We start from the raw sequence: 23,523 nt of genomic DNA on the forward strand, positions 1-23,523 counted from the left end.
AAATAATGTTCATTATTAATGATTATTGTTTCTCTATGCCAAACACCTTAGTATCTCTTAATGTAATTCCAATTTTCTAGATGAACAATAAATGGAGGGTCAAAAAAGTGAAGCAAACTAGCTTGAGAATAGAGTAGTGAAGTATACTTGCTTCCTCCTCTGGGAATCAGGCTTACATCCTAGATCAATCAGATATAAACCTTGGGTGACCAACTCATCTAGATTTTTCCAGGACTTTAGCACTGAAAGCCCTGTATCCTTGGAACCCTTCAGTGCTGTGCCAACAGGGACGGTTGGTCACCCTACCAAATCCTAGTCTCTTTGCATGATACCACATTGCTTATGCTATGACTTAATCTATAGATTTGCTAAATCAAATATTTGGAACATTAGGATGAGGCATATAAACATTAGGATGAGGTATATAATAATTTAAAATATTTATCAGAATTTTTCTTCCCTACATTTGCTTGCACATTGTGGCCTTTCTTGCAATCAATTAACTAGGCCATTGTTCATTGTTTCCTAATTAGATTGTACAGTAGGGGAAAAGAAATTGTTTCTTTGCCTATTTCAAATATTTTGTTTCTGTAAGGAATGAGATCTTTTATAAGGACAATAAATTTGGTTACATGCATGACGATGTATAAGCAAGTGATGATGATGATGATGATGATGATAATAGATAAAATATGTTAGGCACTTGCTATATCCCAGACACTTCTAAGCATTGTGTGTCTTGCAGTATCCTTATGAACTGTCATGATACTTACTTTATAGATGAGGAAACAAGACAAAGAGAATAAATTTTCCAAGTTCACTATATAGTAAGTGACAGATCCAGGATTCAAACTCAGGCAGTCTGGTCCCATACTCTGTTCATCAGCACCAGGAGAGAGAGGGGCTATTGGAAGGTGTGCCAGTTTGGATATATTAAGTCCCCCAAAATGCCATTATCTTTAATGCAATCTTGTGGGGACAGATGTATTGGTGTTGATTAGGTTGGAACTTATTGGTTCAGTGTTTCCATGGAGATGTGACTCAATCAACTGTGGGTGAGACCTTTCATTGGATTATTTCCATGGAGGTGTTGCCCCACCCATTCAGGGTGGTTCTTTATTGGATCACTGGAGTGCTTTAAAAAGAGCCACATAAGCCCAGATGCAGAGCAACTGAGAGTGACATTTTGAAGAGGAGCTGCAGCTAAGAGAGGACAAAATGCCCCAAGAGCAACATTTTGGAGAAAACCATTTTGAAATGCAACCTGGGAGCAAGTGGATACTAGCCACGTGCCTTCCAAGCTAACAGAGGTTTTGTGGATACCAATGGCCATCCTTCAGTGAAGGTACCCTATTGATGCCTTACTTTGGATATTTAATGGCCTTGAGACTATAACTTTGTAACCAAATAAACCCCCTTTATAAAAGCTAATCCATTTCTGGTGTTTTGCAAAATGGCAGCATTAGCAAACCAGAACAGAAGGGAAGGATTAGAAATTAGATGCTGGTGGTTCTTTGAGAAAAGACTCATTAACTACTCAGTAATTCAGGGGATAAATTGTGCAGAGGGCAAATACGCAAATCCAAGGTATGTTTAGAGGGAATCTGAGAGAAGAGTAGATTTGTGCACCATTCCGAAGTAGACCCAGGAGGGGGACAAATGCCTTGTGTTGCTTAACTTTATGGCATCCAGCTGTTGGTCAAACACTGGCCTCTGTGTTGCTGTGGAGGTATTTTATTAACGTGATTAGCACACCTACAGTCAAGTGACTTTAAGTCAAGGAGAGTACCCTGGATAACGTGGGTGGGCCTCGCCCAATTAGTTGAGACAGTAAGAGCAAAGAAACGAGGGTTCCAGAGAGAAGAAGGAACTCTGTCTCAAGGATACAACAGTAACTCCCCTTGGAATTTCCAGCCTACCAGCCTCCCTTCGGGATTTCAGATGCCAAACTTCAACATCATCCTTACAGGAATTTCCATCCCTATCTCACTCTACAGGTCTCAGACTTGCCAGTTCCCACAATTGTGTGAGCCAATTCCTTAAAGTAAACTCATAATATCCTTAAAATAAATCTCTTAAATTCATTAGAATACAAATCACTTTTGCTTCTGTTTTTCTTCAGAACCCTGACAAGTGATATAATCCCAGAAAAAAATTCACTTTGTGGGCCATCAGTTTAACTGTTCAACCCCTAAGATAAGAGAAATCAGTTAGGTTTTTGGTTCAGCTGTATATGACCAGAAAAAAAAAAAATAATAATGGCAGCAATGGAGGCTCAAACACAAAAAGTTTATTTTTTTCTCTCATGTAAAAGAAGTTCAGTTACAACAACTCTATAATCATCAGTTAACAAATGTATCACCATCCCTACCATGTTTCTCACATTGTAAGATATTTACTTGAGCCATCACATTAATATTTAAAAACAGGAAGATGGGAAGGAAGGACAAAATAGCATTTCTCCTTTTAAAGTTTCATCCAACAACTGCCACTTTTATCTCGAAGTCCAGAATTTACTCACATCACCACATTTGGTTGCAAAGATGCAGAGAAATGTAGCTTTTTATTTAGGTGTGTTGCTTCCCCTGGAAAAATAAAAGTTGTGTTACTAAGAGAAAAGAATGGATAATAAGTAGGAATTGGAGTCTGAGCTACTTGTCCCACATAGTAGCAGTGGATAATACCAGTAATTGAAGGAATCTGGTGGCCCAAGGGTGGCAGAAGAGGTAAATGTATGCACAGCTCCCAAGGAAGAGCATGACCCTGAAATAGCAGATGGATTCCCAAATGCCAGATGGTCCGAAACTGGCTAAAATAGATTCATACACAGAAGACCCTGAGGCCAAAAGGGAGGTACAGCATAGCAGTGATCTGCATGACAGATGAAAATAAGCGTCTTGAGAAATAACCTTCTCCGATGTGTGATTCCATGTAAGTTTTCTTATCATCAAATATTTCTTAAGCCCTGAGAACTTGACACAATTCTAGGGAAGGAGTACAGGAGTCCCAGTTGGACTAAAATTCAATTTATTCCACTACAACAGAATGGGGTGGGGGAATTCACTTGCATTTAAAAATTAAAATTGCATTTCTTTCACTTCTAAAATTGTAGACTGGGTTTCATAAACATTACATATATAATAATAAAAACAGAGATAAATCATTATAGGCTAGTAATAATAGCATGCCAAATGAATATTTTTATGGTACCCTTTGATACTATTTGACTGTATCCCAACCATTATGGACATAGGTGAATTTCAGATGTTGTGAGGGCTACCTTAAGTACTTTAGTACATAGAACAATGTTTTCATTATGAATAAATGCATACCCTTGAATCCAGCTTTGCCCCAAAATGATTCTGGACAGTTGCACCACTGGATGAAAACTTCAGGCTCATGAAAAGCCCCAGGGTCATCATTAGCATCGAGAATTATTGTTACTACAATAAAAAGTTAAAAAAAAAATAAAAAATAAAGTGAATTAAAAAATTTGTTCATTGACTGCAATCCCATGTGCCAGACCTTCTGTTAGGAATTGTGGAATAATAAGACCCCAGCAATGTACACAGTTTTTCATTAACCGAAGTTTCTGGATGTTGAAATGCTGCATCAAGACAATCTACTCTACCTGCTTGCTTATTGACACTAATTCTTCAATAGAGGTGGTGAAGAGACCAAATACTTAAATTATGAATGAGCCGAATGCTTTAAACATAACATGTATGTAATAAACATACATGGTTTGATGGGATGTGAAAAAAAATTGGTTTAAAATCCCTTGTGATTGAATCTAATTGAAGGCATTTATTAGTTGTATAACCCTGGTAACTCATATAATGTCTTCTCTTTAAAATGGGAACAAAAATTATTCATAAAGCTCTCCTGAGTAGCATGCTATATGAGAAGAGCAATTTTTAAATTCCAATCATACAGTATATTAGTTATTTTTAGAATTTGTCTAAATTTTAATTGTACATTGTGATTTACAGGGAAGATATGCATCCTCCATTTCCTCCTGCAGTGCTTACCAATTTCTATGCATAGAATTCCCTCTTTGTCCAATTGAGTTAGGGGAAACAGGAGGGAGTGGCTATTTCCATTTTTTGAGTAATGTTATAGATTTTAGGTATGGCCATATTATCAGAGAATTGTTGGTGTAGTGGTGAGGAAGAGTGGCTACATAAGAATAAATATTAAAAATGATTCTGTATCAGTCAGGCTTATGTTAGGCTATGCTACAGGAACAAAATAATCCAAAATATCAGTGGATAAAGAAAATTTATTTTTTTGCTCATACTACATACCCAACACAGTTAGAGTATAAGGTTCTTCTCTTATAGTCATGCAGGGATCAAGGACAACAGAAGCTTTCCCATGACATATACATCCACTGCAGAAATGTGATTGCACACCCTTCTACCAGAAAATGATACATGCTACTTCTGCTCACATTTCACGGGCTAAAACAAATTACATCACCATACTCAACTCCTCCCATTTGTCTGGAAAGAAGAGAGATGGAACTATTTAATGAACAATAATGTTTAGTATCTTATTAATCCATTCAACTCCTTTCTCATCATGCCCACCTTCTATGTAACAAGAAATGTTCCAAACACCGAGGATAGAGGAGTGAGTAGATATATTTCTATTCTCATGAATTTTATATTCTAATCTTTATATAGTATGTCATGGATATGCAGGTGACGGATAAAATAAAAAGCAAGAAAGATGAGTAGAGATAGTTTGGGGTGGAGTGATTGCAACAGTATATAGGCTTTCAGGGAAAGCTTCCTTGAAAATGTAACATCTAAATAAAGATGTGAAGTAGATAAGAATATAAGTCATGACTGTTGTACAAGCATGCCAGGTGGAGGGAACAGAATGTGGAAAGCCCTGAGGCAAGAGCATACCTGGTATTCTTGCATAACATCATGGTGAGTATGACTGGAGCAGAGTGAGAGAGGCAGAGAATAAGGAGTGAGGTTAGCAAGGTAGTAGTTAGAGGAAAGGTCATATCTTACAGTGCCTGGTAGCCCATCAGAGAGACTGTTTTATCAGTGAATTAGGAACCCACTGTGCTTTTTAAGAAAAGGGTGAAATTTTAAAAGCTCATTCTGACTACTTTATTAAGAATAGACTGGAGAAGGGGGCAAAGCAGATACAGAGACACCAGTTAGAGTCTCTATTCAAGTTGACCAAGGATGGGAGGTTGGGCCAATGTAGTAGCATTGGAAGTGGTGAGAAGGGGCTGGATTTTGGAAAGTTTCAAAGATAGGCCAATAGGATTTGTTAATGGCCCAGCTTTCAAATCATGTTTGGATTGAGTCTTGGTATGAAAAATAAACGTGGAGAAAAGACACACACTGCAAGAAAACTAGAATGATGTGGACACGGTTCTCCCTTGGTGGTGCAGGAATCAGAAAAATCTAAACGTTTATCTTCTCCTCCACCTCTCAACTCCCTTGTCCATTATATGACCCTACACATATCTCTACTTTAAAAAAAGTCCCGTTTTAACCATTTTTAAGGTTACAATTCAGTGGTAGTGATTGCATTCATGATGTTGTGCTACTATCACCACCACCCACTACCAAAACTTTTCATCATCCCAAATAGAAACTCTTTACCCAAAAAGCAATAACTCCCATTCCTACTCCCCCAAGCCCCTGGTAACATCTAATCTACTTTATGTCTCTATTATTTTGCTTATTCTAGATATTTATTATAAGTTCTTACATCTATTTTAATCATTATGTTGCTTACATTCTTCCCCCTCTAAATAGACAACAATCAGCAGCAGGAGCTATCCTAGCCTTAGGTTTTGTCCAAGTATGTGCTCAGAATAAGACATTAACTGAAGAGAATACCAAGAGTAGCTTTGGAGGGGAAAAGATTTCAGTAAGCTCCTGCTTGGAACATTGTGGAAGTAGGATAGGACACTTCACTTACACTTCTTTGTATCCTTTCCCAATGGTAATGATGTTGTAGCTAATTTAAGAAATAATTCTATTGAGTGAAAGTTTTTGTTTGTTTTTTTTAGGATCAGCTGCCAGTATCTACCTTTTTTCTCCCACCTCATAGCTAAATTCTCAAGAATATTCAAAATCAAAATCCTAGGAAAATCCCACAGCTCTATTTATCCTAAAAATCTTTCTGGAGGTGAGTAAGTGAAAACAGCCCCATCACTAACACCAGCATTTTAGGCTTGCCTTTTAATCTTGAGCAATGTCTCTTACATTCCAGTTATATACTAGTATAAATACATATATGCCTGATAATTCACGTTTCAATAAATGTTTGTGGTATTCGCATGATGTACCAGGGACTATGGAAAACACTGTTACATACACAAACAATCCAGACATCAGCCACGTGTGAGCCACACTACTGAAGTGAATGTAAAGAGACTTATGGGACTACAAAATATTATTCATAGTGAAGAGGAATAACTTTATAAAGTGCTTAGACCAACTTTGATTGGAAGGTTTATACCAACAGTTAGCACACTAAAATTTGTGGATCAGCTGCATGTTTTTATATTAGAACACAGCCCACACATTTTCAAAGTATTGTCTATAACTGCTTTCTCACCACAGTAGCAGTGTTGAGTAGTCTATCATAAGCCCTTTAAGAAAAAGTTCGCTGTCCCCTAGATTCTGCATGGTTAATACCAACTACAGAAATATTTAAAACTATTAAATGTGATGTGCAGAAAAATCTGTCCTTCTAGTTCCATCTCATAAGGTTGGCATTGGCAACAAAACCCTTAACAGATTAAGACCTAGGAAAGCAATCCCAACAAATAAGAGCATTTGTATATGCTGGGCCTTAAGGAAAGCATCAGTCCTGATAGATTAAATTTATATAAGACCTAAAGAGCTTTTCCAAACATGTGGCAGTTAGTCTAGCCTTCAGCTGGAATAGTGAGAAAAATAGCACAAAATCTATCACCAGACTTAGGTGTTGATGTATTGACTTTGGCAACCCCTGAGCTCATGTTTACCTTGTCATACCAATAAAGTTATTGAAATTGAAGTTGAATCAAATTGACAGACACCAAGAACTAGAGCTAAACTGGCTCAAGTACATATTTTATTTATAGTGTTCAGCATTGTGTATTTTATTGGCATTTAATGAAGACCCAAAACAATCCCCAAACTGAGAAACCACATAGAACAGAGTGGCGAATTGACCAGTAGTTGTCTGCTCATCAGAGTTTTACACAGAATCCAGATGAAGGATGCCCTTGAAAGTGGCAATCCAGTAGCATGGTGATTATCATTGGAGAAAGAACAATCTCCTCCAAAATTAAAATATCATTTTTGGCACTCCTGCCCAAATCTTGGAGTTTTCCTTAAAAATGGCCTTGCATACATTCTATTATTTTCTATACATCTAAAGAAAAAATTCTGGTTTCTTCCCACACATTTTCATTTTTTTCTTTTCTTTTTTTTTTTTTTTCAGTTGCTTGCAACAAATTTAAACTCTTTTATTTTCTTTCAGTATTCATCAATATAATGGATCGATTATATGAGCAATTTCAATGGGAATGGAGGAGAGGCCCTTCTCTTTAAAGAGAATACAACCTAAAGAGGGAAAGAGAATAAATCCTAAAATATTTTATAAAGTAGATATAGGCCACACAATACATACACACTCACACAAATGTTTATAAAGGATGTGGAGATGTAGGGTTCCTTGGAACATTGGACTTCATTATATGTTAAGGTTGCTTAAAGGAAGTTTGAAGAAGTAAGTTTCAAATGGAATCAGGAAGGAAAGAATTCATAATATTTCCAAGGTAACTTAAAGAAGGAATTGTCAAATGACCATCCATGAGCCAAAACTATCATGCCATCTATTTTTGTAAATGAAGTTTTATTGGAGCATAGTCATGCTCATTTGCTTATGTGTTGTCTATACCTGCTTTCATGCTACAGTGGCAGAGTAGAGTAGCAGCAAAATAGATGGTACTGCATCGCAAACCCAAAATAATTTACTATCTGGCCACTAAAAAAAAGAAACAGAACAAACTTGTTGACCCCTGCCTTAGGGTGGTAAGAAACTTGAGGCAGGAACACTGACTAGAAAGAAGCCCTTATATTTCAATTGTAAAATGATTGGGACATGGATATTCTTGTGTATTTAGTTTTCTTAAATTATTGCTAGAACAAGGGTGGATATAAATAAAAATAAGTAATAAATGATGATCACATGAATTCTTTGAGCCATCATTTTCTTATCTAAAAAATAAGAATGATGTCACCTACCAACAGGTCCAGGATTATATGGAAAGCCCTTTTTCCCATGCACAGTGGAAGGATTATTACCCTTGTAACAGCCTCCCCATTATCACTGAGATGTGAATCTCATGCTGTCATTTTGATGAATCACAGTCTACTTGCATAAATATTCTAAACTTTTCCAAATATTTTAGTGCCTTCTACTAAATGAGGAAATAGATCGTGTGTATGTGTTTTTGTTTGTTTGCTTGTTTTTGTTTTTTTCATCATTCTTCAGGATTTTTACCTTTGAACTCCTCAACTGAATTGGAGTTTTAAACTGTGAAGGAATCATGAATGTGAAAGGGAATATGAGAAATTTGACATTAATTGGAATATGTCACAAACCAACATAGGACTTGTTGGGAATGGAAATGATGCTCTGAATGTTTTTATTTTTTTTCAAAATTTAGGATAAAATACTTTTAAGAGAACAATATTTTCCACAAAATATTCTAAGTACTCCTATGCTATAAAGTCCAGCTGTGAATCTACTTCTACTTCATGTATAATGCACCAAATACCAAGCTGCAGAATTCAAAGTAATTTTATGAATTATGGGTGGAGATGAACACATTTCTCTAAAACGGAACTACTAAATTGAAGCTCATGCCACAAATATGCCCCGGACACTTAACATTCTAACATTATAATCCTCCCAATTCCTGCCTAGAATCTGACTTGTGTTTCACATCTCCCAGTACTCTCATATTATTGATTTCATCCCATTATCTTGGTTGGGAGGAAGAGTGAAAGTAGTTATTCCCATTTCTTTTTTTCCTGGTAAAAAATGGAGGCTTACTCAGCAGGGTAAAGGGTCAAGTCGAGATACACCTTGAAATTGCCCTGGAAGCCCAGGTTATTGGCAATGATTTTAAGGCCCTTGGGAAGGAAAATTTCACACAGCATAAAAACTGTTCTGAATGTCTAACATTTAACTTAAAGATGAATATATACAGAGAGAGTTACAGAAATCACATTTACTCTCTGTTATGCTAATCGTTATTGCTCAGCACTGTTTAATGGGATATTTCATTAAGTATACTCCTTTGTACAGTGACAGAAGACATCAAACTTGATGCTTAAGTTGGGAAGGATGTTACATGTTCCTCAATTCATGAAAACTTCAAATCTCAAAAACTGAGGGGTCTGGTTGATATTTCCAGAAACCCACAGGGAGAGTCATGCTCCATAAAATTACTTACGCATTTATATACAGTGAATGATCATCCTCCCCTGGCAAAGGGACAGAGGTTAAGCACCTTCCATATGCAGCAGGGAAAATGCTTTTGGCAAAGATGTACATTGGGATGTACAAATTATACTAGCTTTAGTGTTGCTACGTCAAAATGCCTTAATGAGAGGCATTGAATTAACGCCGGGTATTTTCTGTAGGGAAAAGAATGTTCAGATGCTTGGGAAAACAAAGCACCTGGAGGGTGCAGTGAAGGTCATTTACTCACATTGAAAAATCAATCCTTTCCACGGCTGTGAATAGGGTCTCCAGTGTGGGGAGTGTGTGCATCTGTGTGTGTGTGTGCATCTGTGTTAAATACACATGTATATTTTAGGCAATTTTATTGCCATTCATGTTAATTTATAAATCTGGGGGAGCAACACTATCTTATCACAGATAACCAGATAATCCTTTTCTTCCCTTATAGGGAGAAAGTCTTGAGAACATGGTTGTGTTTGAATGTATCTCTGGAACGCCCACTGTGTGTGCCAATTTGATTGCACTTCCCATTATTTTTTATAAAATGGCTATGGAGTGCTCTGACGTGGCAACTAAGATAGATCAAATGATAAGGCATCAATTTCATGTTCAAAGTATTCTTGTTATAGAGACTCAGGAAATATGGGAGATCCTTTTGTCTTAGAAAGATAAAATTTTTCAAAGCACCTATGCTGGTTTGAATCTATTATGTACCCCACAAAAATACCATGTTCTTTTAATCTACTCTTGTGGGGGCAGACCTATTGTTGGTGAAATCTTTTGGTTAGGCTGTTTCCAGGGAGATGTGACCTCACTCATTCAAGGTGGGTCTTAATTAGCTTACTGGAGTCCTTAAGAGAGCTGACACAGACAGACATTTGGAGATGCAGTCAGAAATATCCTGGGAGATGCTAAGCAAGGACTCACAGAAATAGAGTCCTAGAGAGAGCCAAGGGAAGCCAAGAGATGAAATACAGAGTTTGCCCCATAGAAGCTAACAGAGGACCTACAGATGCTGAGAGAGAGAAAGTCACTGGAATCAGAAGCTAAAAGCAATGCAGCCCAGGAGCAAAGGACCAGCAGATGCCAGCCACATGCCTTTCCAGCTGACAGAGGTGTTCTAGATGCCATTGGCCTTTCTTCAGGGAAGGTATCCTCTTGTTGATATTTTGGTTTGGACACATTTATGGCCTTAGAAGTGTATATTTGTGAACTAGTAAACCCCCATTGTAAAAGCCAATCCATTTCTGGTATATTGCACTTCTAGAAGCTTTAGCAAACCATAAGAGTGCCTGTTAAGGGGAATTTTTTGGTCAAATTCCAAAACTGAGTTACAGATATATTTATGTTCAGAAAAAATTCATTTCTTTGGCCAGCCTTCCATGGTGCCTATAATTTCCATGCTGACCATCATTATCCCTTTAGGTTATAGCATTATTTTAGAAAGCGTCTACAAGTATGTATCTTCTATAAAGTCAAAATATTAAGAGTTGTGTCTTTGGAATACTGCTTCTTGTGGACACAGTTGAGTAAATTGGTATATCTGAATAGTCTGTCCACAAAGGACAGGGTGAGTAGGTTTTGACTGAAGGTAGGGAGCATGCATTTATTCAATCCTTCATTTATTCAAGTCGTGAGTGTTTCTTTATAGAACATGGCTTTATAATTGTCTATTCTGGAGGTTCATTGTCTACAGTAGAGACTCATACTAGGTCTGGCAAAGTCAGTGATGCCATGTTACACATCCCGGTGGACAAGAAATGAAGGGGTCTATGGTAAGTAGATGTTATAGTTTGACAGAGCTGTAGTAATAAAGTACCATAGACTAGTTGACTTAAACAACAAAATTTATTGTCTTATGATTCTGGAGATGAGAAGTCTGAATTTAAGGTGCCAGCAGGGCCATGTTGCCTCTCAAGTCCATAGGGTTCTAGTTGTAGCCAGTGATCCATAACATTCCTTGACTTACAGCCTAACTCAATCTCTGCCTCTGTCACATGGCTCTCTCTCTCTCTGTCTTTCTTACTTTCTATGTCCAAATTTCCTCTGATTATAAAGATACCAGTCACGTTGGATTAGGGAACACCGTAATTCAGTTTGACTGCATCTTAACTGGTAACATCTTTAAAGATCCTGAGAATTAGGACTTGAGCATGTCTTTTTGAGGGAAACAATAAAATCCATAACAGGGAAGGAATATTGACAGTCAGGACAAAATAGTCATTAAAGAGGGAAATCTTGTATGCTAGTCAAATAATCAAAGTCAATTTTGTCCCACTTTTGCTTTTCCTCTGGTTGATCCTGCTCATCATCCACATCACTGGGAGAGATGAGGTGGCAGAGAAGAATGTTAGGTGTCTTGGGGTGACTGTCACAGTAGGAGGACAGCCAATGCAGCAATTTTGCCTGACCAGGAATACATGCCAAGGCTTCTGACACAGTAGCTGCCTTCTTATAGCCCTCCAATACCATTCAAGTTTCTAGGTTGCAGACAGTGAGCCTGAATTTTAACATTGGAGCCAATGAGACAGTACTGAAAGAGAAAAAAAAAAATGTAGAAATACTAACAGTCCATAAAAATATGCACTGAAGACCTGCAAGTCCCTTTTTTGTGTGAGTCAACGTCAAGGTCCTCAGTATGGCCTGCAAGATTCTTGTCATCAGTCTCCCCCAGCTCCACTAACCTTGCTACTTCTCAAACTCATCTCTCTCCGGTCATTATAGAGTAAACTCTATGAAGACAGGGGTTTACCGTGTCCACAATGCCTAGGAGAGTGCCTGGCAAACAGTAGGCACTAAATACATGTTTCTTCAAAGCAATTCATGAACAGTCCATGTATTTAACTGATTGATGCCATTACTTCATTAATGAGCCCCAAATTCTTCATTTGTAAGGATGAGAACAAAGCTATTCAGTTTTCTGGGAAGCTGAGACATTCAAAAGGGTAATATACATAAAGGATCTGGTAGAGTATCCAACCCAAAGATGGTAGTGAATGAATATTTGTTTTGCTTCCTTTCCTCTGTAATTCTTTTGGATGTAATAATAATAGTTAAGAAATATTGCACTCCTACTGTATGCCAGGCTCAATGCTAAACACTTCATAAGAATTGCCTCACTGATTTATCTCCACCCTGTGAGGTAGAAATTATTATTATCCCCATTTTAGAGATGAGGGTTAGAACTGTTAAATTATTTTTCCATCTCCATACAGGTAATAAGGAATCAAACCTTATGCAAATAAGATTTATCTGATACCAAAATCACACATTTTTCCATGATACTATAACACAAGTGCAGTAAGAAATACTTAACTACACTCTCAAGCTCAAAGTACTCCTTGGTTAGATGACTAATATATTATCCATACTCCAATAGCTGTGATATACAGGTGGTCTTACCAATGGCCATCATTTTTCATTTCTATGTTTTTTTTTTTGGAACTAGCTATAACTTAAAATAGCCCAGGTGACTCAACAATTTGCATGAATCATCCTCCTAAAACTCAATATTCAACAATAAATGGTTGATGTGAAGGTGTTAATAAAATAGGTTTATTATCTACTATTGATTACTCATTTGCAAAATTCAAAGAGTTATACTATAAAATTATATTTGCATGTATTATATCGCATATGGCATATTGTAAATCCTCAAAGCAATCTTATTTCATAGGCATGATTATCCCCATTTTACATGTAAGGTCATTGGAGAGGTTAGAAAATTTGCCTGAAGCTTCACATCTACTAAGTGGCAGAACCCTTAAGAAATTACAGAATCTGAATTTCAGTAGTTGATTTTCATAGTTTCATAACATAATTCAAGAACCTAATTTAGTCTAACTCCAACACCTGTGTGCTTAACCATTATATCAAACCATAAAGTGCTATATAAATGTGAGGATTTATTACGCCTTTTCTCATGCTATTATTCCACATGGACATTTCTTCTTTGGAATGCCTTCATAGGAACTTTAAATCCCCCTCTACAGAGACCACCTTCACCTTCATATATTCAAGAAACTCACTTGATAATCACTCTCACAAGTTCCTCATAACAGAGTCCAGGAAAAAACTGTTGGCATAACAACCAAAGACTCATGAAGGGTTTAAATGACCACTTTGGTTCAATGGAAAGGCCCTGAGCTGTGAAGAAACAGGCAGTTCAGATAGAGCATTTGAATAGCCTGCCTAAAACTAAGGGTTGGCACTCTTCCCAAAGTCATGTGCCAAGGTTTTGACCTCTTTCTGGGCAGAGGGAAAGGTTGCTGATGTTCTCAGTTGCCGAAGTTCTCAGTTGCCAAGGTTGCATAACTGCCAGCTGCCAAATCAACTGCTAGTTGAGACTCATGGTTGAGACCACTTCTGTAGAGTAAGTTTAGCATCTGAAGAAATGGCCTTAATTTGTCAAGTTCCTCAAAAATAAGTTAGGAGCATTTAAAAAATCCCACAGGCTGCTTATGTGATCTAAGTCAGTAGCATCTTCACTGACTGACATCCCTCCTTTTAAAAAAAAATTCCCAACACAGTGGACATTTTCTTCCTTACTTTTCTATGTTACAGTTTCCAAATGGATTGTCAAATGCCACTAACTCCAACACCTGTGCTCTTAACCATTTGTCACTGTTCTCATTCTCCTCTAAATTTGCCATGGTTGAAAGCCACATTCTCTGAGTTTAGAAAAATTTAAAATTCTTGTTGAGCATAGTGTACCTGGTGATCTCTGACTTCTAAATTCATTCAGCAAGGTCTGTCTCAGTCTTATAATATGTGTCACCTCTGTGGGGTGAGCCTATTTGCATGGTCACTAGCCCACTTCAAACACACACAAACTTTCACATTGTCTCAAAGCTCCACTGCAGGACACTGTTACTTCTTCAGGTGGACCAAAAGCCAGATCAACAAGAATGTGAAATGACATAAGCTGTATGCCACCAGATTCATGACAACATCCAAAAGTTTGTCAGGAGGGCATCATTAATATTTGAGAAGATTCCTTGCTTCTGGCAGGAATTCTGCCCACAGCTTTCCAATTAGTATGCTTTATGGCTAAGGATAGCTGGTTTCTCAATTGTAAGTACCTTGTCTTACTGATATCTTATTCTGTCAGATAAATTACAAAGTAATTTGCACAACTTTACCCAGACTTAGACTTAGCCCCAAGATTGATATGAAAACAGGGCCCTCCCTGAAGTCCTCTTTAAGTTCTTCTGAGAGTTTACTTCATTATGTCTTCCAAATGCTCTGTTTTGCTAATGGAACATTAAATGGCATTCTTACCAGGAGGTATGGGATGGAAGGTTCAACTAAATATTCTTAGAAGAAAGATCTAGATTGTAACATTGCATTAGGGACTGGGAGCAAATTACTTACCGTGACACATCCTTCTTAATTTCTGCTTGCTCTGAGTCAAAATACAATTAATGTAATTTGAGCTAAACAAGATTAAACAATATCTTAATAAACAAAACTTTGACAGTGTCTCTTCAGTTTTATGACTTGTGCCCTCTGGGAAAAATCCCTAAACATCAATAGGGAATTTGTGTGTGTGGAGTATGTGTGTGTGTGTGTTATATTCTTTTGAAATATTTAAAATCTTTGAGATTCTGCAAGTCTATTTGGGAAGGCTTGTGGCTTAAAGATGTTCTTGACTTATTTTTGCATAAAAGATGTCCCAAAGAACTACCATTAGAGAGGACTTTGTCCTATTTAATGCAACTTTTCCATCATCATCAACCCCCTTTTAGTGTAACCCTATGGGCTGACACTTTAGTTGTTCTGAATTTGCAACATGTTGGTAGAAAACATTATTTCCCTTGTGATATTTACAGTTTAATTTGAAAATCAGACTCAAAAGAAAATTCTGCAGTAACACTATGGTACAAACAAAAAATTCTCTTGAGGTGCTCATCAGTACAAGTATCCATAATTCCTATGATTAACAGCCCTAACACATATGTACAGTGCTTTGAAACTGAGATGTTACATCTAATAGCTCACCTAAGTTTCAAACTAAACTTGATATAGGTAAGGCAGCTGTTACTTACACAAGAATCATAAGAAAAAAACCTGAAACACATAGGTTTATCATAATTGTCATATTATGTTTCTATCAGTCTTTCATTAATGTTTGTTATAATAACATACATAGTTTGTTACCTGAGAAAACAGGATAAGTTACATTTACACTAAGTATGCCAAAATCTCTTTAGTAGTCATTGGGACAAACTAAAATTTTTCTAGACTGTCACAGTCCTTTCAACTATACCCTCAGGATTGGGATATTTAACACTCACTTTGGGCAGAAAATTTAAGGAGATGCCACCAAAAAATCAGTAATCAAGATAAGTAATATTTTAAGGCAATATTTTTGAAAGTCCACATTGATGCCAAAATACATGAGGGGAAAAATACTACAATTTTAAATCAAGATAATTAGTATTGCTGATTTTTCCTTTTGCCTCAGATTTCAATATGGCTCAGTAGGACACTGGAATCCCTGCATTTTTTGATAGGTCAGTGGCAAATATTTACTTATATTATTTGCATAATAATATTTTTGATCTTGCTGTTGGTTTAGATTTCATGTAAGTCACTTTAATATATGGCACTCTCGTCTAGGTCATAAGCTATTAAAGTCGGGAACTCTGTGTGTTTCTCTCTATTACATAGATTATTGATTACTTAGGACTGATTAGCCTTATTTAACAAAGAAGAACTTTTAACAAAGAGAAGAACCTCCCTCTTCTCAAGAGGGTGTTTATTGAACTGGAAAATTCTTAGGGGCAGCAAAGTATAAGTAAAAGAGCAGTGGTTCATTCATGTTTTAATTGCCTCCTCTTGGTCCCATTGATAAGGGAGAGAATCCTGCCATAAGGTTATCAGTTATCGGGATGGCCAACCACAAGACACCCACCACTAGACAGATGAGACTGGCTGCCCACAGTTGGCTATAGGGGAATGGGCACAGCACAGCACTGCACAGGGTTGCACTCAGGAACAGAATGAATATCCAGGGGCAGGCTTTCCAGTATCAAGAGGATTGGGTGCCCCTTGGTTAGCAGGTGAGAATGCGATTTGCGTGTTTGAATCACTCCACAGGCGGGCAGGGAACTGACCCTCACTACTCAGGTAGGAACTGCACCTGATCTCTGTGATAAGGAGGATTCTTTGGCAAGCCGACCTTAAAGGTAGGAGCAGAATGAGGAAGGGGACTTGTAGTTGGGTCATTTGCGCCCTCCCAGTTTTACCAAAGGTCAAGGCAGTACTTAATATTGAACCTTAATTTTAAGTCTTATGCCACAGTTTCATTATCAGATCTGCCACTTGTTAACTGCATGGCATGAGGCAAGTTACTTAAACTCTCTGATATTCCATTGCCTCACCATTAATATGATTATTTTAATACCTACCTTGCTGTATGGTTTTAAGGACTGAATGAGATAACCAATGTGAAATGCTCAGCCCACAGCATACACACAGGAATTTTTTTTAAAATGTTTCCCTCTCTGTGTAGCATCCTTTCCATTCATGTCATGGATGATTTAAGCTTTCACCTCCAAGATGCTAACCACGTAGGTGATCATCTTTAGGGGTACAGAAGCAAGGTGTGTACTCTCGTACTAGCTCTGCCTCTCTGTTTCCTTACCTTGACTCCATCACTTTCCTGGTTGTCCAACCTGGGGCATACACCAGATGGCAGTGTCCCATTGGGGACAGCATGCTTCTGCCCTTTCAGCTCACTGACCAAGTGACCAGTTGCTTTGCCGAATCTGTATGCATGTTACTGGTCAATAGCATTAGCCTTGGGGCCTAGTTGATGTTCAATATAAAAATAAACACTGGAAAATCTTTGACACATTCTATTCCCTTTCAACAGCAAAGTTTCACTTACAAGGTCAATTGTAAGAGGTACACATGTGATGCTGTAGTAAATGTTCACTTCTAATAGTTTTGTGTCAATATTTACATTTCCACGTTCTTAAGTACATAATTAACCCTTACAGTCTGTCTGACACAAACTTTCGGGTACTGGGGCTACAGACCTAAACACTGTAGGTGCATCACCATCAAGTAGCTCACTGGCTAGTAGAAGAGACATTTTTTAAAAACTTTTTATTTTGAAATACTTTCAAACTTACAAGACAGTTACAAAAACAATACTAACCTCTTGCAGAGAACTCTAATACCCCTCCATGCCGAGAAACCCAAATCCACAAATTTTAACTTTTTGCTGCCTTTGCCATATCATATTTCCTCTCTCTCCCTCCCTCTCTCTCTGTCTTTCATTTTCTGAACACCTGAATGTAAGTTCTACACATCATGCCCCTTAAACAATATTGCCATTTACATTTCTTAAGAACAAGGATTTCACTTATGTAACCACCCTAAGTGCAGACATCAAGTTCAAGAAATTTAACATTGATACAAAGCTTACAGTCTATATTCCAAATTTTTCTTATGTTCTGTTAGTGTCCTTTGAACTTTTTCTGCTCCCTTGCTATATCCCATCTAGGTTCATTGTCACTGTTGCTTTAATTGTCATTGTTGCTGTAGTTGCTTTTTTAAAAAAATCATGGGAACATACATACAACATGAGCTTTCCCATCTTAACCACTCACAAGTATACCATTTAAGGGAAATAATCACATTCACAATATTTTAGTACCCTCACCATCTTCCATTACTAAAATTTTCCCATCCCTCCCAAACAGAAACTCTACATCTATTGTACTTAGCTCCCCATTCTCCTTGGCCGCTGCCCCTGACAACTTATACTTCTTAATTTCTGTCTCTCTGAGCTTGTATGATCTCCAGTATTTTCCTTGCCATTATCAGGGGGGTTAAATTTAAGATCCTAAAACTATAACAATCTCATTTGCATTGATACCAACTTAACGTCAATAATATACAAAAACTATGTTCCTATCCCTCTTCATTCCCCCAACGTTATGCAGCTCTTGGCAAAAATTACATGTTTATACATTACGAATCTAAAACCACTTATTTATCGTTACATTTTATGCAATTTCCTTTTAGATCCTGTAGGAAGTAAAAAGTGGAGTTATAAACCAAAAATACAATAGTACTGGCATTTATGTTTACCGTGTATTTACCCCCACCATAACTCTTTATTTCCTCATGCAGCTTCAATTGTCTATTGTCTTTCCTTTTAACCTACAGGACTCTCTTTAGCAACTCTTGTAGGGCCCCTGTATACTAGTGACAAACTCCCTCAGCTTTTGTTTATCTATCTTATTCTCTCCTCGGTTTTGAAAGACAGTTTTTTTTCAGATATAAAATTATCGGCCAGCAATTTTTGCTTTCAGCACCTTAAATATGTCATACCACTGCCGTCTTGCATCCGTGCGTGGTTTCTCATGGGAAATAAGCACTTACTCTTATTGAGGCTTCCTTGTTTGTGACACGTTGCTTCTCCTGTGGTTTTCAGAATTCTTTCTTTATGTTTGGCTTTCAATAGTCTGATTGTATTTTTTAAAAAAGCCACAGTGTGGGTCTTTTTGGAGTCCATTGAGCATCTTGGATGTATATATTCATGTCTTTCATTAAATTTGAGAAGTTTTCAGTCACCGTTTCCTGAAATATTCTCTCTGCCCCGTTCTCTCTTTCTTCTCCTTCTGGGACTCCCGCAATGCATATATTGGTATACTTGCTGGCGTACCAAAGTGTCCTCAGATTCCGTTCACTTTTCTCCATTCTTTTTCCTTTCTGCTCCTCAGAATGAATGATTTCAATTGTCTTCTCTTTAAGTTCACTGATTACTTCTTCTGCCAGTTCCAATCTTCTCTAGGGAGTTTTTAATTTATGTTACTGTGGCCTTTAGCTCTTTTTGTTTCCTCTTTATAATTTCTATGTCTCTATTGATATGTTCTTTTTGTTCATCTATTGTTTTCCTGATTTCTTATAGTTATTTGTACCTGTTTTCCTTTAGTTCACTGAGCATATTTAGGGCCATGTTTTTAAGCCTTTGTCTGATATGTTCCAGGATGTGACCTCGTCACTGATGGTTTCTAATGGTTTAAACTTCTCCTTTGCCTGGGCCATCAATTCCTGCTCCTTTGCATTTTTTTAACCTTTTGTTGAAACCTGGAAATTTTGACATTTTAATGTGCTATCACTGAAATTTAGACTCTGTGGCATCTGTTCCTTAAGTCTTAATCTGACTGTCATGAATGCCAGGAGCAAAACAAAACAAAAGAAAAAGAGGAAGGAAAAAAAAAAAAAGAAAGAAAACACTTTCTGAGTCTCTGCAGACTGACCTGTGCAAGTGCTCTCTTCCAGTGCTTATCCATAAAATGGGCTGTATGAGAATAGTTCTAGACCAAAGTGAAGGATCCTCTCTGATCCTTCCTGTACATGTGTCTTGTCTGGGGCATGCATGTGGTCCTAGGGATTTTCTTAACACTCCTGCCAAAGAAACAGTTTCCTCAGGGTCCCAGGTACTGCACTGTAGCCCTACAGCCAACAGTCCCTTGCCTCAGGCAGCTCTACTTTGCTCTCTCGTAGCATTCCAGGAGAGCTCTCTTAGTGCACTCTACAAACAGTACAAGTTCTGGGATGGCAAGTCCCTCAGGCCACCACCAGGCAGACTGGGACAGGCATACATGCTCCTAGCAAGTGCACGAGGGCCTCTCTGCTCCCTCTGGATCTGCAGTGGGAGCACAGGCTGGCTCTGCACTGAGCCTCTGAGGGGTGGGCGTGGGGTCTCAGCCACAGTAGCACGAGATCCTACCAATTTCCAAAAGCCGATTTCTTGATTTGGTACTACCCTGCTACTGCAATCCTTTAACTGTTTTCAGGAATCCTAAGAAAGATGTTTCTACCAGTACTTGCTGAATGTTCAAAGCACCTGTGGGGAATGGAGTGCTGAAGCATCTCATTCCACTATTTTGATCAGGGTGGGCAGAAGAGGCATTTTAATGCAACTACTAATAGCACAATGTGATCACAGCTATGCTATTACACACAGATGATCTCAAAATCTCTAATCTTATAACTATCCGTATCTTGGAGTTAACACATGACATGAATTTTTTTAAGTGCACTTTGCCTTCAGCTAAGAACCCTCAAACTTCATGGATGCCTAATGTTCTCCATTTAAAAATACAATAGATGTTTCTACCTTGTTAAATCTCTCACACATGTGGTTTTGGAGGTTTTCATCATATCCACCCTCATCTTTCATCTTTCACTACAGGAAAGGTCATATACCCAAAGTTTCTGCTACTTCTATTAATTCATTCCACAAACATTAGCTAAACCCTACAGGCAGCCAGGTACTGCACTTGGGAAAGTGTCAACATGTATAAACTACAGTTCTTGATCTGAAGGGCCATGAGTTTAATAAAGTTAGTAATGGTTCACATTCGAGATTTTGCTCCGTGAGTGTGCTATATATGTGTGTATACTTCTAAATTGCTGCAGCTGCTACATTTGTGTGTCATTTTCCAGCTAAGTCATTTACACAAAGGGTGTGCATTTGTGTGTGTGTGTGTGTGTGTCACATGTCTTGTCCCTTGGCATATGATTGTGATTGCTGAAATGAAAGCAGCTTTCTGCCTAGTACTCACAAGCACACACACCATCTGGTATCACCAAACTGGAAAAATTCATAACTAGATGAAAATTCTCCCTGTCACATTTGTTTTCCTGTTTTCCCCTTCTTCATGCCTCCCTGTCTCCGTCCTGAGCCACCCGGCTGCTGACCAGAGCAGTCATGTGCCCTTCCATGACCTCTGAGCATTCACGGGAATCTGATTTTCCTACAGAACCCTGCCAGCTGGGGCACTGGGAATCTGATCCATTCTGGGATCTTTCACCAGCTCGGCAGTGTCATTTGAGAGCAGGCACCTCACATATCTCTCCCTCTCTTTTGCCCCAATATCCACAAGGTCAAAGATTAGCTCTGGCCCTGGGGAGGCCTTGCCATCCCCAGGATTCCTTCTGACAACTCCAATGGCAGTTCAGCAAGGGGTTGGCTCACTTGGTCACTGGCCTGAGGGGAGCCCCAAAAGTGCCTGCTCGAGCTTCTCATGTCTCACAGATCAAAGTTCAAATTCAACTAGATAATTATCTTAGATTTTGATGAAAAGAGCTTTCTGAGCCCTCTCTTCTCCTTTCTCAAAGCATCAGTATCATGGTTTCTACTCTGTACAAGAGGGAAGAAATGAAACAGCCCTTACCTACGGAGTATTGGAACTCACATTGGCTCTTTTGCCTGTTGATGTTTTAGGAGGCAATGAAGTGACTGTCTCTTCCTATGATACAGAAGGTCTAAAACTGGATCTGTAGATCTGAATTTTTTTTAAAAGTACAACATTTTAAGATGTAGACTAAATGGAAACCACAGCTTAAAGTTTCTTCCTAACATGATACACTCTGCTTCTGTTATTTCAAGAATTCAAAAAGGTAAGCATATCATACAAGGTCAGATCACCAGACAGAGGCAGGGCCAAGATTAGAACTCGGGTCTCCTGACACCCAGTCAACTGCTCACTGCCCTGTACCTAGCTGACACCAGCAGAGCCAAAGCTCCACATGGAAAAGGCAGATGGGCCCTTACAAAGCTTCCAAGAGGTACCAAAAATAAAAGTTATTGTTTAAAGCTGCAAAAGAAGAACTGGAGGAAAAAGGATATGTGAGCTCTGGAAATGAGATGATAAAACAATACAAACTTCTAAAAATGAAGGGAGACAACAGAAGATAAAGAGGGGGAGGGAGGCAGGCCTAAACTCTAACTGGCTATGAGTAAGATGCCACACCCAACACGTAAAGAAGTCACATGAGCTCAGTGATTGGACAAACAGAGCAGGCTGTAGAGAAGGATGACAGCCCTAAAGGAGGGAAGTAGAGGGGGTTAGACAGGGTGCAGATGTTCTGAAGATAACCCTGAGCTGTCCACATCACCCACTGCTCCCACCTTGAAAAATATATCTCTAGGTCACTGTAAATATGACAGAAGGCCAAGGAGCATAGTCATAAGGATTATTAGCTGTTGAGTGCATATGCTTTGCTAGGAACAGGTCTTTTGCTAAACACATTTGTTAAGCAGAAATGATTTATCTCATGGAGCTAATGAGGCTTACACCTCACAGCCCTCACTTGCTCAGGTCCCACCAAAGGCACTAGGAGGGGCCTTGGAAATGTGTTCATATAGTGGCATGTTTGTAAATTTACAAACTAGAATATTTTCATGTTCTTTTTCATAAAGAATTCAACTCTGGTTCCACAAAACCTTGGTGAGGTCGAAGTTCATGGTGATTCTGGTATTGATTCTGCTACTAATTAGCTGTGCCATCTTAGATAGATGTGATTCTCTCTGAGCCTCTCTGTTCTCATCTGTAAAATGGACTTGTCTGCCTCATCCAGCTTTATGGATTCACTCAACGTATCAAGTGACATCACAGTGGATAGGGAAATTCTAAGAAGCATATATCATTATTTCCTTTAAGGATTCTGGAAACTGTCAAAATCTATGGAAAGAAATATTCAGTCTCAAATGAGAAATAATATTCTTCAATGGAGATATGATTTGCATCTAAAGAACCAGTCAGCTGTGTACTTGGATGGACCCGGGTCTAGCTTGGGAACAGAACACTTACTTACAAATAGGCCTTTAGTACTTATTTACTCAAAAGCAACCTGAGAACAACCCTCACCACTCCCCCCAAAATAGTCAACTTCCTCACTTCAAAGATGACTTTACCCAGCCTCCCTGTGTACCAGAGAGAGTCCACACATAGTAAAATTAGAAATGAAAGAGTCTGCTCCATTTACTTTGCACAAATTGCTTATGGCCCAGAAAGTCACTTCTTATAAAGCCACTCCCAAGTCATCAAAGCCCTTTTCACACATGTAGCTAGGTTAATGCTGATGTCTCCCTTGCTCAGCAGAGAAAACTTCATTTGACCTTCTCCAAAGTGGTGCTTTGAAGAGACAGAAATACTTTAAAGAAAATGTCTTAGTTTACAAGCTGTTTCAATCTGCTCAGGTCTCAGA

The 23,523-nt window shown here is 38.2% G+C and overlaps 1 pseudogene; it reads left to right on the forward strand.

Moving 5' to 3' along the window:
- Window positions 1–21,816, forward strand: part of LOC119530218 — a 68,441-nt pseudogene extending 46,625 nt beyond the window's left edge.
- Window positions 21,817–23,523: the final 1,707 nt, after the last annotated feature.

The sequence above is a fragment of the Choloepus didactylus genome, chromosome 3 (genome assembly GCF_015220235.1).
Source record: "Choloepus didactylus isolate mChoDid1 chromosome 3, mChoDid1.pri, whole genome shotgun sequence".
NCBI lineage: Eukaryota > Metazoa > Chordata > Mammalia > Pilosa > Megalonychidae > Choloepus > Choloepus didactylus.